This window comes from Festucalex cinctus, chromosome 13 (assembly GCF_051991245.1).
Source record: "Festucalex cinctus isolate MCC-2025b chromosome 13, RoL_Fcin_1.0, whole genome shotgun sequence".
NCBI lineage: Eukaryota > Metazoa > Chordata > Actinopteri > Syngnathiformes > Syngnathidae > Festucalex > Festucalex cinctus.
Window position 1 is genome coordinate 8,517,725 of NC_135423.1, and position 19,979 is coordinate 8,537,703.

Genomic DNA, 19,979 nt, shown 5'->3' on the forward strand with positions numbered 1-19,979 from the left:
TAGTTTAAAAAAAAAATTGTAACCCTTTTTAAAACTCTACTTTTGAAACCTGAGCCTTTCTTTGAAGGCCCAATTAGGGTTTCAAACCCTAACGTGTGCGATCACGTGATCGTCTGGCCTGGCGGCTGTGTGGCAACATCATCGTTCCTCAAAGTGACAACATTCGTGAGTGAAAGTGGATGAGGGATGAATCTCTCGCTGAAATCCGTCAGCGTCTCATCATGAATGAATGTCGATGCAGGGCCGTGCATCACAGTCTGCCTGTCAACATGGAGGCAAGTAACCAAGTGCAGAGATTTAGTTACTGTACTGTACTGAAGGCGGGCTTTCAGGTATCTTTGAGTGTTTATTTTCTGATATATATATATATATATAGGCATGGATCTCTAAAATGGTTCTCCTTTTTTTTATTATTATTATGAGATTTTTCCATTCATTCGGTTTAGCTCTCTTATATCCGAGTATCAGTAAACGCAACACAGGTCTCGCGGCGTCGGCGGTATGTTACGTTTGTGTTGGCTGCTTCAGTTCATTGCTTCTAATGCTCGCCACTCGCCAAATTGTTCTTGTTTTTGGCGTCGGCTACAGCCAACGGTGGCCGTTTGTACAAGTAACGTTTTCTGGCGGCATTCTTGCAAGATGTCACAATATGAAGAAGCTGGCGCACAAGACAAGTGAGGAGGGACATACTACAAACTACTTTCGTGTCGGCAACTAAAGAGTCACTTGGAAAAAAAACAACAACTACGGGACCCACATATCGTTTTGGCATCTACAATGAGGTAGGATTTTGCTTTCCTTTTTTCTTTTTAATTCTGCTGCAGACACCGTTCAAACAGGTGGCCCGTTCGAAGCAATTTGTCAGCACATCCGCCCTATTGGATGTGGCAATTGTATTTGCCATTACATCGGCAAAAATAGTAAGATTGACTTTGAATGGGATAATATAATCAAAGGTAATAATAATTCCTTATTAATCCAATGAGTTGTGGCTTGATGATACATCTCTAAGGAAAAACAGAAGGAGGCATCTTTACAAATAGCTTCACTTTGCCTCATCCAATATGGCTGCGGCGTCAACGTACTTACGACGCCACTGCAGTCTACTTTATGTGTGTGTACTGTAAATGCGGTCTATGATAATACTGTCAGCGGGCGCTATTCAATGGCTAGATGCACGACAGTGCTACATAAATTCATCCAAATATATTGGGCAAGTTAATGCTGTCAGTATGGTATTCATAATAATTGGGCCCGCCCATGATTGTCGTAATTGATTTTTTTTTTTCCCGACCTCCATCAACGCTGTATAAAATGTGTGGCCATGGTCACCGACCTCTATAGTATATTTTGATTTCTATCATTTTCCTACCACTTTCTCATGGATGTAGTGTCTTTCGATCCTTTATACTTGATACTGTCACAATCCATTTAGAGCAAATACACAAATAAGATCTGAATCCAGAACCTTGTTCAACATATTCACAATAAAATCGGCGACAATAAATAAAGTTAATATTTAGAATTGCGAAGTATAAAGAAATGTTTGTGCCATTGGGCTTTTTTAGATTTGCTTTGAATGAATTGTCCATCAATCACACTTTGCAAAATGTTGTGACGATGCTCTCTTTGATTGGCTCTTAGCAAGCAATATCGAATCTCGATACATTTAAAAAATATATAAAAACAACGAACACCACTGCCACCTACTGTACTGGACGTGCAATCGCACTCACCATTTATCACAAACGACTTTGTGGCTTGCAGATGCCTTGAGTCTGATTTATATCCTCGAGCAGCACAGCTCAGCTGGCCGATGATGCTTCCATTTGTCTTTCTCGACCTTTTCCACGCACGGCCCAAAGAAAAATGTCCGCAACGCTAACGTGCGGCCTCTTTGATTTATGATCTGATATCGCGCTGTTGAGCTGAAGTGTAATTAAATGCGTTTGCAATGCAAATATTCGCCGATTCACATCGCGGTCAAAAGTGATGAATTCTCCGAGAAAATTGTCGCAGCTGTGAAGACGACGTGAGAGGCGAGCAAAAAGGAAAGATGAAGATGATGATGATGAGCAGGAAGAAGCTCAGTAATAATAAAGTGAACCACGTTTGCTACACGACATGTATGTTAAGAACGAACATACTTTCACATGACAGAGACATGCCACTCTTAGCTACTCCTATTTATTATTTCAAAACATGTACCAACTTGAAAAATATGCTATTTTCAAACTGTAACCTTGACTTGAAACCTTAACCCTTGTTGCGGCTTGAAATCCTTATTTAAAATCCCTGACTTGGTAACCCTACCCTTGGCTTAAATCCCTAATTTGAATTTTTAACACTTCTTTGCAACCATAATTCAGGCTTAAAACCCCAATCGCAAACTCTGCTTGAAATCATATCCCTGGCTTGAACTTCAAAATTAAAACAATATCTTAAAACACTCATTGGAAACCCCAACTTGACACCATAATCAAGGTTTGACACCGTAACTTGAAACCCTGTCTTGAAATCTTTGCAACCTTAACCCTACTAACCCATGCTGGAAAACCTAAACCTGTCTTAAAGTGCAACTGGAAAACCTAACACAGGTTCAAAATTCAAACTTTGGTATGAATCCTTAATCTGAATCCATAAACCTATTCCCAAACCCTATTTAACAATTCTAACATAGTCTGAAAATGCTCATTTGAAATTCTAATTAATTAAAAATAAAATTATATATATATATATATATATATATATATATATATATATATATATATATATATATATATATAATTTTTATTTGAAACCTTAATGTACTCTCACAAGCCTACCTTGTATCCTAATCCCAACTGGAAACCCAGGTGCATGTTTAAACCCTAATCCCGTTTTGAACCGCTAAATTTGAAACCCTCCCTTCCAAACGTTGCCGAGTGCTGTGAATGTTGTTCTGTACTATCCACACAAGATGGCGCTGTTCCCCTTGTGTACTTCGCCATCTTACCCTCCCATCTTCTTTGACGCCCTCCCTCATACTCGAGTTGATTCCACATCCTTTGTTTCACATTCCTATTTAAAAGGTCGTGTGGTGTCTCTCTTTTTTTTTTTTTTTTTTTCTTTCAAAACACATTGTGTGTTTTATTTATTTATGTAGTTGAACCTGTAAACGGCTCATTGGGACTCTTGCTTGTCTGCGAGTCTTTTGTTTGAGAGCCTGGTGTGAAATGTTATTTTTTTTTTAATTTATTTATTTTTTGTGTGCGTGTGTTTCTCCCCCTACAACGAAACAATTGACACCTGTTCAATGGATTTGTCCTTTTTCTTGTTTGGACACACTCATTTGTCATTTCTCCTTGTCGCCAGGGTGGCAGTTGAAGAGCAATCCCGCGTAATGACACAAGTGTCGGTGAAATGAATCATTATTGGCTGGCTGATTGAGCCGCGTGATGGGGGAAACATCCATCCTGAACCCGAGGCTGACTGGATGTTGCTTGCCGGCCGGTTGCCTGGCTGGTTTCTACTCGCGCATGTTTGATGTCTCTGCTGCTGAGGCAAGATTGGGTGTGGCCTCAAACTGCTGCTGCCGCCGCCAGCGCCGCCGTGAAAGGTCCTCCAACAAAACGTGCTTGAACAAGCGAGTACAGTCGTCGAAGATGACACTTTCGGCGTGACGTCACATGAGGGCTGCGCGATTACGGCCAAATTGATGAACGAGATTATTTGTCATCAGGTTTGTAATCACGATAATTCATCAAAAATATTATGTTGTTAAAATATATATTTATTATGTTGGGCAAACGGCTGTATTTTTGTTGCATTACTTTTGAACAAGCAGTAAACAGGCTTCAGTGGAAAGTGATACTTTTGAAACTCTGAAGGAATAAATAAGGATTTCAATTTCCAAAGGGCGAAGTGCAGAAATTACAGGTGTGACGATTAATTGACAAAAAAAAAAAAAAAAAAAATCAGGTAATTGTTTCAATACTTTTTTTTAAAATTAAAGTTGTCCAAATCATCAGAATTTCTGCCTCTCAAAAACAAAAACAAAAAAATCTCTTTATTTCTGTTGTCCTCCATGAACGATAGCTGATTATCTTTTGTTTGTAATCAAAATACGACAATTGCATCTGTTTACTTCAGAAAAAAAAGAAATTTTTTTGCAGATTTTCTGACCAATCAGAAACTGTTTTAAAATCCACATTTGTGCATTTTCCGCACCATCAATTTGAAATATTTTTCTGTTTTTGAATGAACAGATAGCAATTATTTTTTTCCCTGTGACTAATCAAAAATAATCAACACATTAATTGTTAAAATAATCATCAAATACAACCCTAATTATTTTGCAGCAGAGACCACATTTTAAACTTTGCCGACAACCATGTTTAATCGTGGCAGCTAAAAGCAAATTGATGACTTGTGCAGCTTTACCTACCTAGACTTACTTAGTCTAGATTAGATGTTGTCAATCAGTTCTTAGCTGCTAGTTTATATTTTTGGTATGTGTTGGATCACGAGGTGGAGCTCTGATCATTTTCTACCAAGACGCTGCCACATGTATTAAGTTTTGAGGCACCACATCAAGTACTGCACTATTATAAACTTACATACTATATTTTTTTTAATTGAACCATAATAACATGGCAGGATTGTCAAGGAAGAACCAGATCGTTCCAAAGAGATGAAACATATTTCGGATTATCGTTGGAAGGCTGGGTCTCTTTCCCACTTAAAACCTGGCAACGTTTTTTTTAAAATTTTTTTTATGTATTTATTTTAAATTGTTTACATTTTTGATTGGCTGTTACATCTGCGACGTTGCCACACATTCCATAAATAGCAAAGTCTGATAAACTGATCATTCTGCAGTGGTCGTTTTACAGATCAGACATTGTTGTTATATTCTTTAAAAAAAAAAAAAAGAAGTAGAGTTATGAAAATCAAATTTTCATGTGTGCAAGCCGCTTTAATTAATAAATATATAAATGAAAAAAAATGGTCATTGTTTGCGGACTAAGTCTTGGCTTCCAAACAGGCGACAATAAACAACACTATCAGCGGCGAACCAGAACCTCCCGAGCCCGTCACAATCTGTGACAACGAGTCGTGGCCAAGAATGCCGGGCATCCCCCCCCCGCCCACCACACGCCCCCTCCCACCAATTTGGCTTTGGCATTCCATGAAATAAAAGTCTAATTAAACAATGAAACATTCCTCTTCCCCTCGCTGTCCTTTTGACTTTGTCGCCATCCGCGCTCATCGTCAACAAAGCGTCCGGGGGAAGAAGGCCGCCGCCGTGTCGCCGTTTGTGGCCGTCATATCTCTGAGAGCCAGAGCAAAGCTGAGTTTGAAAATCTATTGAAGATGCGACGCCCGCTCGGATCTCTTAAAAGCAAAATCTTGACGTTACTTTCTCTTGATGGCGTCGCTGCGGAAAATTCTGCATTGGACGCAGCACTTCTCGAGTCGAGGCGTATAAAGAAAACGCGTCGTAGAGAAGCCGGGAAGAGAGTTGAAGGCTTTCCGCATTTTGAAACCTACGTTTGGGTTTCAGATTAGGGTTTCAAATCAAGGTTATGGATTTAAACGCAAGATTTTCAATATCACTTTTTTTTATTTTTTTTTTATTTTTGTTTTCAGACCGATCCCAGAAGTGAGTCAGGTTTGAAATCGAGGTGAGGGTTGTGTTTTTTTTTTTTTAATTTTGGGGGGTGGGGGGGGGGATTTTTTAAATATATTTTTATGACTAAAGTTTTATTTACTTATTTATTTAGTTTCAATCTTTTTTTTTTCCCCGCCAAGAAGCAAATGTATATTTTTAAGAATTTTAATTTCAAATGTTATACTTTAAAGTTTAAAGTATTTGTTGTGTATTTTTATTTTTATTTTTTTTTATTTTTTATTATTATTTATGTGCTGAGGTTGGATCCCAAAGCGCAGACACAAATACGATTTTAACTCTTTATTCACATTGAGAGGCGTGGAATAAACCTGATAGACGAGAAACAACAAGAGTTGCACAAAGGAACAGAGGTAATAATCCGACAAAAACACAAATTTCTCAGACGGCTTATATAGACAGTGAATCGATCTGATTGGTTGTGGCTGGGCATGTGGGTAACAGGACTGACATGGAATTATCTGATTGGCTGTTGACCAGATAAAGAGATGAAAGATTGACATCACATAGCTCCTGACATCACATCGCGTTTTACCAAACTTGAAACCAGATGCTGTTACATTAGTTCAAAACAGACACTTGACCACACAGTCATGACCCAACCATAACCCTTCCATGACCCTAGTCATGACATTATTGAGGTAAAAAAAAAATAAATCCTTTGCTGTGTACCATTTTGGAGTAAAAGATGAGTGGTGACAGTTAGTTGCGTCGATTTGCGTTCGCTTCTAGAAAGAAATTTTTGATTTGCGTTCGCTTCTAGAAAGAAATTTTTTTTTTTCTTCCAAAAACATGTAAACGTAGGGAAATCAACCATGTGAAAGTTCTACCTCATGAGTCACATCAATCTCGGATGAGAACATGCGCAAAATAAAGTCAAATCATGCTGCAGCTCTGCTTACCTTTGTCTTTAACATGATAGTGTTTCCGCCTCAATATGTCTTCTTTAAAAGGAAAAAAAACAAACTTTTCACTTCACTATATAACAACCTGACGTGCGGGACATTAATATCCTTGGGAGATACTTTATATTACATTTTTCATATGGACTCCACTGAAACAAACACAACTTATTACTTGTCCTGTCCCATGTTTAATGTATTCCTTTCTCAACATTAAGATTATTTGACGCCAGAGTTTAATATCAGCACGGAAGATGCTGAGTGTCTGCGATTGGGACTAAATGGCCGACGTGCGAGAAATTGCGCACATATATAAAATTTTGCCCCGGAAAACACTCGGAATAATAATGCAGCAAAGGGCTACTTTACCTGCAGGCCGTTATTTACGACTAGCCTGACGACAATAAGCGGCGAGTGACAGGCCCGTCCTTGGGCTATTTGTAATTATATGCTCACCGTGAAAACCTTATTAAACCCCAAAGGGGTTTTCGTGACTCGAACACATGAAAGCGCATTCAGATGCTTCCTCTGTCGGGTGCACTTTTGCTCACTTGTGCCAGAATTTCATGTCAAGCCAAGATTAGAGCTTCAAACTGGCCTGAATTTTTCAAATTGACAAATGGGATTAGCGTTTATGGTTAGGATTCAAATCAGGGTTTTAAGACAGGGTTTGGGTTTCAAAGTAAGTTTTTAGGGCTTCGAGGCAGGGTTAATGTACTGCCTGGATTACACTTTCAAACAAGGCTCCGGTTTTTAATTTAAGGTCTTAAGCCTGATTTGGGGTTTCAAGACAGGCTTAGAATTTCAAAGTTGAGTTTGAAGCCAGGGTTAGGGTGGGAAATCTGGGATTCAGGCTAGGGTTCGGTTTCAAATCGGGGCAGTTTCAAAACTGGCTCAGAGTTTCGAATTAGTTATACAAACCCGAGTTAGTTTCAAATTTGGGTTTAAAGCCTGGATTAGGGCATCCAATTAAGATTAAGAGCAATGTTTAGTACTGCAAAGTTTTAGGGTTTCAAATATGTGTTATATGCATATACAGGTTTTGCTCTCTGACTTTTCACTGGTGATAAGTTCCAAGCCCACCGCAATATATGAAATTCCGTAAAGTAACAGTTGACTTTTTTTTTTTAAATGATTTTTTATATTTTATTTTGGGGGCGATTCACACCTCCACATAACATGTACACGCCGCAATCACCAAATGAGGATGACGAGATGTTGGCTGAATTACTTTGTTGAAGTTTTTCTTTTCAATCTTGAAAGGGTTTACCTTAACCACAAACCGGGTTGCTAATGGTCACAAAACCGCAATCGTTTGAATGTATAATAACTGAACCACAAAGTAGCGAGGGAAAACGGTATTTTGATATATTATCTTACATGGGTCTATTGGTAGCTCAAAAGCACTAAACTGTGCAACAAAGTTGAATGCAGCTCTGCTTACCTTGCGGGAAACTTTCATTCTGCTATATAAAGTGGATGTTCCGCCATTGAATGTACTTTGGCCACTGTTAGACAGACAGATGTCCCCTCACGTACATTTCCCACAATTCCCGTCCATCCTCTTGATTTTTTATTTTTTTTCTCCTTGATGGAGATGTTGATGGAGAAGGACGTTTCAATTGAACGCCGTCTGCCCCTTCCACAATTTGCTTTTTGAACGGTGACAACTTTAATCAGGGGAAATTGAAGTTGGAAATGTCACGTCTGCGCCTCCATTAAATCAATGTCAGTGGCAATAATAGATACGATGATATTGTCGATTTCGAAGTCACAATTTTCCTTGTGTAGAAACTGTACACTCGTCTTTCACTACATCACGTTTGATTTTTTTTTTTTTACGCTTCGTTGCGTCACAGATTCCTTTTCCTAATTATTGTACAGTCAAACCTAACCCAGATTTAAGAATGATTTCAAACTGTAACTTAAAACCCTAACACAGGCTTGATAGTAGAGAGAGACCGGCGCTGATATTTTGATGAATATCAGCATCATCCTTTTTGATGAATCATACGGCCGATAATAGATCAATTTAAAACCGTTAACTTTGGGAACTATTAAAAAAAAATAAAAAAATGTTACCTTTAAAAGAGATGCCACTGACCCTGAAAACTCTCTGCATCTTCTGTTTTTGTTTGAAATTTAAACTAAGATGTGCAAAAATGTATTTCAATTTCAGATATTTTTCGATTTTGGAAAACATTTACAGAAGAACACTAAGGAGTTATTTACATGTTCTCTTTTTTTATTGAAGTTTTTAAGACATGCTAATGACCCTGAGAGATCCCTGAATTGTTTGTTTAAATTTTAAAACAAAGATGTCTATTTGACTATGATTAAAAACAAAACAATATTTTGTGAATATTACAAGTTATTCAATAAACAGACACATATTTGGAGATTTGTATTTTTCGAAATTTTGACGCCATTATTTTCCTTTTTCATGAAAATGAATATCAAGCGTCGCTTATCTAATAATTGGTAATGGTATCTGTCCTGGGAAAAAACAAAAAAAACAAAAAACATAATCTATCTCCACTTGGAAGCTTAAAATTTACAATGTATATCCCAACCTTACCTGATGTTGAAACCATAGCCAACCTAACCTTGAAGCACAACATTGAACCTAGTTTGAAACCTGAACCCAGGTTTGAAATCTTCCTGCGAAGCCCAATCCAAACTTGAAACCCTAACTAACCCTGTCTTGAACCTCTTTGAGTCTATTCAACGCACGTTTTGAAGACATTCATATCTGCCAGCGCAAGCCTGCAAATGGGCGCGTTAAAGCCAAATGATCACATTTTCCCTCCTAATCAATATTCCTGGGTGTCAGTGCTTAACTATTTTTCATCACGCTCGTTGTCGGCCCAAAATGATATGTGGCCGTTTCCTGGCTCAGCAGCCCGGAGATGGAAATGCTTCATCGGGGGATATATTTTTGAAACCCTCATTGATTACAGCGCTTTGCAGGGTTGCACTTTTCAAGACCCGAGAGCTCGTACAAAACGGTCGGCTTTGTTTGCTGGACTGCCTTTTGACATCAGGGCCTTTTTTCCTATGGGGGGTGTCCTGATAGTGTACAGTATGTTTCTATTCTGTAACCTCAGCAGCGACATTTCCACAAAAGAAAACAAATGGCTGTGGCCAGACGTGGGTCGAGTTGTCAAATATTGTACTCGAGTACTGTTACTTTCCTATTTCATAAACCTTTTCACTCGATCCCCCCTCAAGTGTTGGCTTTGCAAACAAGGCTTTGAGTTACCATGACGACAGCACAAGCAACAGGAGGTTGCTTATTGACTACTTGTGCTTCGCGAGCTGAGCTGTCAGGTGTGGAGCAATTTTGTGTGTCGGTGACGTTATTTAAATTAGCTGGAATTGTAATGTCGCAGTAGGACCAAAAATCTGAATGACTTTTATGACAAAACGATCAAGCGCATCACTAATATTTTAATTGATTAATTTCATACTTCATAATTCTCCAGAGACTCAAAATGTGTACACAAGCAATTAAAAAGTCAATTTTGCATAAAAAGTCCCCTTCAACCATATAAAGCCAAATGTATCATATTGGATACAAGACAATCTGAGCCCTCTATTTCACGAGTATAACGCCCCCACCCCCCCATTAAAATCCTGACGTATATGATCTGACAAATGCATTGCACGGATAATCCATTAGGGGGCAGTATCACCCAGCTGTTGGCTTTCCAGCGACCTTTCAAGATTGCCCCAATTGACAAAGGAGAGACACCTATACTTATTAATAGTGGGAAATGTTCTTTCTGAGTTTTGGAAATACTAATATGTTTGATAAGTCTGTTTATTATTATATTTTTGACAGTTTTAAATATACAAATTTAAAGCATTGTGAACAGATGTATATATGTGGAAGTTTTTTTTTTTTTTTTTTTTTTTTTTTTTTATCTCAAAGAATCAGAATTTTCTTTCATATTGCATGCTTCAGGATTTATAGTTAAGTGACAGCTTTATCCCTTGATGTGCAGAAAAACAACTTGCGATTAGCGACGGTTGCTTACGAGTGTCACAAATAGTCTAATTTAGTATTTGACAACTTGATCATTCTCAAGTAACGAACCTGCTGGCGCAGATGTTTGGGTAAAGATTTGCTGAGTCTGACTGTTCTCCCGGTGCGAAGGCCCACTAAGGAACAGCTGGCACGCAGGAAAAACTGTGTATTTAATCTCTATTAACCCGCACATATTGTAAACGAAGGCATTAAATTGGACGTCTACTTATTGTGCTGCCGTAGTTGGCCATGGCAAATTGGTCCAGATGGTTGCTCGTGTTTCAGTCATTGGCAGGACCAACACCTAAAGGGGATGGCTCAATGAAGGATTTTCTTTGCTGAAAGACCTCAAGTGCCTGTATGACTTCATTAGCGCTGAACAAACAGTAGGACCGAAGTACCATTACCGTTGACAACCACGCTCGTTACGAAGCCATCCAGATGGTATAGTCAAGGGACTGACGCCAGCAAATTGCCGTACTCGGTCACACTTGATTAAAAACTTACAAGCATCACCAAAATAGATAAAAAAACATTTGTATTTAAGAAGGCCTCTTCCAGGTTTCGTCTACATTTTGCCACAGCTAAAGTAGGAAGCATATTTTCATCCAAAAATCAACATTTTTGTCTGTCAGCGAGATATGTAACGGATATTGAGTTTTCATTGGTCATTAATTTGTTAATTACCACCCAACTGTCTTTTCCTTTCACGGGTGTCTTAATAACCAAAAGGGGTCAAGTTTGCCAGCTGGTGCCTGAAAATAATATATTAACTCACCATCGGCACATCTGGATGCTTACCACAACTTTGTCACTGGAAATTGGGTGGGTATATTTTCTGAATTTTGCAACAAAACAAATCAATTAATGGCTTATAAGTATTTATTTTCAGCTGTGTTTGTCAGTCTGGAGACATGTGAGTGTTTGTTTGTTGCGGGTTGGATGTGCTTGTGAAACACAACCTGTTCAAAACATTTACTCAATTATCTGATGTGAAAACTGCAACTCGGTTAACAACGTAAAGTACCCAAATGGCTCCTTACCAGTCCATCAATGAGTACATTTACATGCGGTCAATATTCAGGTTCCTCAAACGTTTGGGATAACCCGTTTACATGCGTGAGCAGATAGTTACTCCCGTGTACGTGGCCATTGTGCTCATTTGGAATAACCCATTCAAAAGTGCAAACATAACAGTTGAGCTGGCCTTTCATGATGTCTGGGCTCAGCTGAAGAGATCATCGGCCATCTAAGAAGGACAAGAACAACCATTTAGACTTCCCAGCTCAGTCTGTGGTCTCCATAACTCAGACGTGACGCCAGATAATCGGTATAAAAGGAGTTTTCTTTGCAGGGTATCTGGACTAACCCCTCGAGATGGGGTAAAGATCTTGGTAATCCAGTAGGGACTCGAGGTACGAGAGCCATTCCTCCTCACATCAAGAGGCGTCATCTGTGTTGGTTCAGGTATCTACTAAGAGTATGTCCTTGTTACTGCTTTGGTGAGGTTTTCTGGCCACTTCCAACGGGGAGGATTACCCAAGGTCTTACCTAGGACACACTGGAACTACTGCTGATCTCCATAGCCCCCTGGTATTAGTCAGATTGGTGACTTGAGCTAGATTATTTTGACCTTTCCTCTTGCTATGGCCATCCCTGTCTCTACACTTCTCCAGTTAAGACTGAGGGGTCTTGCGTAGGAAAATTCCAACTGTGTGGGTGTGGCTAAGAGAGTAGACTTATAACTTCTTCCGCTTATGGCTGATAAGGCTCCACGGGTCCTCCATCTTCTTGGCATCATTAAATAGTCGGAACTGGGAACATTTCAGTGTTCCGGTAGTTTAACAGACAGTTTTGGAAAAGATCCAGCAGAATTTGAGACTGAATTCAACATAGACTACTTTCGACTGCTCTATGACTTGATCTGGTGAGAAATGGTATTTTTTGCAGGGTATCTGTGCGATTCACCCTTAGAGGTCATGAGCTCGGTCATTCAGGAGGGACTGAAGATAGTGGAACCGTCCTTCCGTCACATTGAAGGTGGAAGATAAGAGATTTCAGAGATCTTCTTCCTGTTACCTCGGTGTGGAGATTTTCTGGGCACGTCCACGGTATACCCGAGGCACGTTGGAGGGACTGTAGGCCAGGGATTGTCTCCGCGTTTGGGATTATAGGCCAGACAATGTCTCTGTGTTTGGACATGCCTTTTGAGATCGTTGAAGGTGTTTGTTCATTCTGAAAGGTCTCAAGTAGTTAAAACGTTCACCGTTGAGAGAAGTTAGATGAGACATCTATGAAAAACTTTGTGGTTCACTTCCTTGTTAGGTTTTCTATGGTACGTCCGACCTGGACCTTGACCTGGGGATGTTCATGTTCCTCCAGTTGAATCATTGCAACATTTTGGCAGTGGCTGTTTGCAACCCCAAATACGCTTTCACTTATTATCATTCAGTTTAATGATTTTTTTTCTTCTACTCACTTCTAGTGGGACTGAAACAATCTTTACCTGAAAATCCTTTTTGGGAAAAGGTGCTGGCAATCCCTCCCAACATGTGACAGTTTATTATAAGCTAAATGTTTTGAAGACCTGCTGCTATCACAACTAGATTGGGCTCTCCCATTCGATTTTATGACCAACAGCCTAAAAACAAAATCAAAAAGCTCAGAGAATCAAATTCTCAATGCTATCTTTTGTAGTTGCATCCTCAGCTGTTTTTAGTTTGTGCTCATATTACCATTTTTGTAACAGATCCGTTCCACATCACCACTTAAACGTTGAAGAGTCAGCTGGTCATCTATTACCCTTCACGTGACGATAAACAGTATTGGCAGTCACATGACAGGCACGGCGACCATCTGAACCGGCGGGATGATCGCCCCAACGTCCTCGTGTCCTCCGCTGTTTGTTACATGTCGCTCATTAAAGCCGCTTAGCGTGGGGTGGAGTGGGGGCCGGACCGCAGCTGTACCCGTGTAGCCATATGCAGAAGTCCTCCTGTCCTCTCCCCTCCCACCCACCGTCAACAACACCAACACCGTCACCCTTGTTTGACACATGAGCTCTGCCGGTGCCAGACGAGCTCCGGTTTGACGGCTGGCTGCAAGCACGCCGTTCGATTCCGCCCCCCCCCCCCCCCCCCCCCCCCGCGAGTTCACCTGTCAGCCCGTGTTACTCTTCGCCTTCTAAAGCAACGCTGACACCTCCAGTGTCCCTCCTCGCCTGTCACTCTCTTCTCCTCCGCGTCACCTTCCTCCGGCTCTCAGCGGTAAGGAGTTCGCCCCGAGCTGCTGCGCTGCATTCTGCCGCTGAAATTCCCGACGGAGATCCAGTACAAGAGCTGCCTGACGATCATGCTCAAATTTGATTGTTACAGAGCTTCTTCAACTCAAATAAAGTCAAACTACTCACAGGAAGGTGGACGCAAAACGGAGTAGTGGAACTTTAATGGCATTATTAGTGATGTGATTGCGACTCTCGTTAAACATTGGTAACGTAGTGTCTGGTGGGAGTTTCTCAGTTTACGACGTCATTCGTGACCAGACGTTTTTTTTTAATTTAAATTAAACAACCTAATAACTTTGCCTTTGCTATCTTAATTTGATCACATAATGGCAAACACCATAGTTACCATCTCCATGTTTATCTTTATTGCACTGCCCTCTGGTGGCCAAGGTGTGTACACTAGAAGGAGAAATACAGTCTGTTGAATTTAAGCAAATGTATGTTTTGCAATATACAATATTACAATAAAAAATAATATATCATATATAACAATATACAATATTGAGTGCTATTGTTATTCATTGGGTCACAACATTTTTTGGGGAGGAGGCTGGAACGGATTAAAGGCATTTCCATTCATTTCAATTGGGAGCGATGATTTGCGATAAAAGTTTCTGAGTTACAGTAAAATCATATCACACCCCAGCTTTCTGTTCCAAAAGGTACACGTTTTTGCATTTGTCAAGCCTTCCTAACACGTCATGCGAGCGCATGTTGTCTACTATTCATTTGGTTTCTGGCTTTCTTTGACATTTTCATCTTATTGCCTCACCATTAATTATCCTCGCACCGCTACATGAACTTTAACAGTCGCATTGGATTTTGTTGATAAACGACATGTCCGTATGTTGTTTGCTCACATACAAACGCGGCAGGAGGGGCCATTCATCAAATTAAGGCCCGAAAAGCCCGGCTGATTAATGATGATGACATTATGTTTGGAGAGAAAATCAAAACCAAAACGCGCTTGGCAGACAACATGCTCCAGTGGTCAGATCAAACAATAGCGTGCCCGCTCGGAAGATTATGTATTTACAGTCGACTGGCAAATGTTACCCACCCTCATAAATTCCAGCTTGTTTGCTGTTTAAGCAGCTTTAAGCTCATTTAGTGCATAGCATGTGTGCCCTTTATTATTTTGCCTTGTAATTTCTGCAAAGTTTTGGTGATAATTTTACATTATTACAACGATAGAAGAGGCTACATGAGATTTTGTGAGACACGACAGATGCTAAATACAATATATTAAGTACGAATAACACATGTACCTTTTATAAATGATGACAGCTAAGGCCAGAAATCGTATTTGGTAGTTTATAAAAATCATCAGGGTTCACAATAAGTCAGTCGTGATCAACCAATCAATTGCACAGGTAGTTTTGGTAGATTGCATGACATAAAAACAAAAACAAATGTCAGCTTATCATTTAAATAAGCGTTCAAATGTGGTGCTGAGCTATATGTCAGTGACCCAGAATTTTAGCTCACTGGTAGCGATCTGTGCTCCAAAAATGGAGACCTGATCCATTTTTGGTGGTTCAATCCACCTAATCCAATCCAATCTAGCCAGACCCACCCCCCAAAAAAGTTGCAAAGCAATGAGAACTTGACCAAAGGTTGGCTCATAACTTGAGAATATCGTGATTGGTCAAGTCAAGGCACTGCTATTCACGTGACATTATTTCCAAATAGGAAATATTTTGAAAATCACGCTTCCAACCAAGTCAGCCAGCGTTGATTGAAACAGAGACATTGATTGAGTTCCACTTTTGCGGTCTGTGCATCTTGCAGGACAGCAAACGCTGAGCTGCTATGACACCCAAAGTACTCCAACATGCCCTCATCAAAGACAAAATGTTCCACCTCTGCTATTAGCGCCTCTCCCAGCTCATCTTCCATTTCCCGACTTGTAGCCCGGCGTTAATGCTAATGGAGTGCCGTATCAGCGGGCGACCGTAAAGGTGATGGCTAGCCCGAGTGGACTCGTGTCCCCGTACAAAGCCTCGTCTCCAGATGGGCCGGCGGAGATTTAGTGGCGAGCTGCGGCCTCTTTTAAATGAGCGAGTGGTGGAAACGCAGGCCTGGCGTCCTCCCCGCCGGGCCATTTAGAAGGCGACGGCGCGGGGGTGAGCGTCGGGGTCCCGTCCATTTGGAAGATTGACAGCACAATCAGAGACATCTTCATCACGTCGGCCTGTCTCGTTAATCAGGGCAAGTACGACTGTTAAATGTAATGCGGCGCTGTCCATCAGCTCGCCCGCCGTAATTCCCCTTCATAATTTGGCTAACCTTCAAGGAAAGTTCACTCGTTCAACAAACGGGAAAGGCCACAATCTGGGTGTCCCTTTTTCGTTTTTTTTTTTTTTTTTAAGTGCACGTCAAGTCAAAAATCAAGTTCCATGAGCCCAACTAGTGTAAACATGGCGTTGTGATTAATGATACACTTGTGGAATAAGAATGAGAACAGGATGCAGCCATTTTGTCCCATACTGCCCTCTGCTATCAACTGGAAATAACGTCAAAGTCACATGACGTTTGCAATGCGAGCCCGAAGGCACTTTAACATATTCAGTCACCAGTAGAGGGCAAAAAATGAGGGAAAACTATTTACCTCTTTACATTCGATTTTTGATTAAGTAGAACATGAAAGTGCTATTACTTTACTAAAACACATTTCAACATATTTTATTTTTTTGTAGGTGCGTTGATAGCTGGAACGGATTAATGGCATTTCCATTTATTTCAATAGGAAAAGGTGATTTAAATTATGAGCGTGGTCACAGAATGCACTCATACCTTATTTGGGGCCCTGCATCTCAGAACCAACATTTTATTTCCTTGGTATGATGAAGAATGGAAAAAAAAAATACACATGGACAAATGTCAGAAGTATATCGCTGCCCTTTGTGGGAGGCTTTCAACTGACTTTGAGCAAGATTCCAGTAAGACTCAGGCCAGCTGTCAGCTGGCGCTGTCAGGACGGGCTTTGCGAGAGCTCAAATGAGTTTTTCAAGAACCTCCACCGGCCCAGGCTGTCACTCTCTCGTCACCACACACTTTTACCACGTGTGTCGTTCCATTTACAAATGCAGTTAAGGATTGCTTGTGTCCACTAGTAGTAGGATGGATGGATGGATGGATGGATGGCATGCAACCTTAATTAGCAAAGGTTTAAATACAAACAAACAAACAAACAAACACCCTAAATGCCACAAGATGCTTCCAAAGCCCTATTGAAAGGAAGAATCAGTGTACCTAGCTCCATCTAGTGCTGAATTAATTCGTCATTTTAAAAACCGACTGTTTATGTCAATAGCATGCAAGGTTATTATAGTTTTGGAATTCTTCATTTTGAGTTTTGGTTTTTAAATTTAGTTAGTTTTAATTAGTTTTCAGTGTGGTTTTGTTAGTTTTCGTATTAGTTTTAGTTTAGTTTTTTTTTTCATAAATGTGCATTACTTGTGCGCAATATTTAAATAACACCATGGGAGCGATGTCATCTGAAGGTGCTTTTCAACTGGCTGCTGCTAGATGACGTCACTTCTGTATGACACACTTGTTGTGGTTAATATCAAAAATAAATAAAGGCTCATGCATTAGAATAATTACCAAAGATTAAAACCAAAGACTAAAACGAAGGACATTTTTACTGTAATTATAGTTAGTTTTAGTTAATTTTGTAACCATAAAATTCTAGTTTCAGTTAGTTTTCGTTTTTTTAAAAAAGCATTTTCGTTTTTATTTTATTTCATTAACGAAATTGTTTTTTAATTTTAGATGGATTTTTTTTGTTAGTTTTAGTTTACTAAAATAACCTTGACGGTATGCAAAACAAAAAATGTATAGTATACATATATTTTTTAAATATAATTGTAGGTCTCTTTTTGAGTTTTTGTGGACCAAAACTATCACGTGAACGAATGACCAAAATGTTCATTAACGAATCCGCAATTTTATCCAAAAGACTAAAACTAACATGACTGACAAAACCAATACCCTTCCTAAATATTTGTATTATAAAAAGCTCAGTCTACCAAAAAAAAAAAAAAAGCATAGTGGCCTAGTGGTTCAGTGATCACAGGTTTGAATCTGGGCCTTCAACTTACGTTGGTTTTCTGCCGGTACTTCAGTTTCCTAACACTATCCCCAAATATGCATGGAAAGTTCACGAAAGACAAAATTGTCCACGGTTGTGAATGCGTCCAACATCAGCTTTAGGAAGTGGACGATTCAGGAAGAAGCCGAGCGCAGATTTCAAGGACACATCATGTGAACTCATCAGACACTTTGTGGTGGCAGACATGTTTTCCACTGCACGTGCCAACAAATGAACACCAGAAGGCTGTTAACCCCCCCACCCCCACCCCGTGTGAAAACTGATCCTGTTTTCTGCAAGAGAGCAAAAAAGTGTCGAGGAAGGAGAATGTGATTATGGAAGCACCTGACTTCAGTCAGAGTGCACTTCTATGCTGCAGTGGCATTCTCAACTGGAGATGCAGAAGCAGAGGAGGAGGATGAGGAGGATGAGGAGGAAGGTGGGGTACATATGATACAGACGAGCTTATTACTCCCCTCATTCAATTTGGAGTGATCAAAGGTGCCGGTGAAATGGGAAGCGCGCTTGCTTTGCAGCCTGAGGGGCTTTGCGTTAACCGGGAAGTGTCTGCAAGATGACGGGCTTGATTGTGACAACTCCAGCGAATGGCTGAAGTTTACCACCTGCTAGCAAGCCAGCTCATTTTCCAAAAAAGAAAAACAAAACTTGAAAAAGTTTGAATGCGAGAATCCACTTTAACAATTTAAATTAGCTCTTTCTAGAAGGTGGACCACACCGAATATTCAGTAGAACTGGTACCTTGCACAATGGAAATAAACAGAAAAAGTCAAATGAATACACAGAAAATGTCCATGGACGATCACATAATGGTGGAATGTGCTCAACCATTACTAAAATGCATTTGCTCCTCTTGCCAGTTTTTCCAAAATAACTTGCACCATTCACAGTGGAAATAAAACGACTAGAAATAATATACTGAGTGGAAATAAAAGTGCACTTCGCACTCGTTTCCATGTGCTGGACATGTCATACAATTAATGTACTGTGATCGCTCCTTTCACCAGGTGGTAACCACCACCTTGCACAATAGAAATCAACAGAACAACAAGCAATAATGCACAATCGAAAAAGTTCACGGCACACTGGGTTATGTGTAATGCAATTTCTGCAATCGATTATGGTAACTGCTAGGGGTGTGAATTGCCTAGTACCTGACGATTCGATTCGTATCACGATTCACAGGTCACGATTCGATTTGATACCGATTAATCCCGATACGAATTTATAAGTCGATTGTTGGGATTTTTTTTTCATTCAAATTTAGAAAATACTAATCAGTAAGCTTGTAGAGTGTAAGATTTATATGAAAATGTATTATTTATCTGAAATTTCAGTCTTATTGAGGTTGTAATCTGTTTCATGTTTGAACAGCATTAAAATAAAATATTAAGGCTTAATGTTCCGTTCATATAACATTCTTCCATGCTCAAGGTGTGAATCCTAACCCGAAGTCAGACGTTTTGTTGAATATTTTTCCATTAAAAATGGAAGTTTAAAAATCGATTCACACACACAAAAAAAGAAAAAAGAAAAAAAAAGGCAATGATGATAAGACGTTGAATCGGTAAGACTACCGAATGAACAATTCTGAGCTCTTAAAAAAGAAATAAAAAATAAAAATAAAAAAATAAAAAAAATAGATTTTTTTTTTTATTGAATCGATTCGAGAATCGCGCGATGTAGTATCACGATATATTGCCGAATCGATTTTTTTAACACCCCTAATATTCACTACCGGGCAAAATACCCCGTCCCCCCCCCGCGATACTTGACTACGATGGCTTGCTAGGTCCGCACCAGCGTGGGAAACGAACTATGATCCGTTTAAAGCGGACCAAACAGTGCAGGTCTGAATGCACCCAAAGATTCAAAATCATCAACAAAATGGCCGCATGAGTGAGCAGTAAGTGAACGAGTCCGTCCATTTGAATTCTCCCACTGAATCCAGGTCCATCTTTTGGCGCCGGGTTCCAAAC

The 19,979-nt window shown here is 39.9% G+C and overlaps 1 protein-coding gene across 1 annotated transcript in view; it reads left to right on the forward strand.

Annotated features, from left to right (window-relative positions):
- The first annotated feature begins 706 nt into the window (after positions 1-706).
- Positions 707-19,979, forward strand: part of robo2 (roundabout, axon guidance receptor, homolog 2 (Drosophila)) — a 366,592-nt gene continuing 347,319 nt past the window's right edge. Inside the window, exon 1 of the mRNA XM_077540592.1 lies at positions 707-782. The gene's annotated coding sequence lies outside the window, so the exon portion shown is untranslated. The remainder of the gene's footprint in view (positions 783-19,979) is intronic.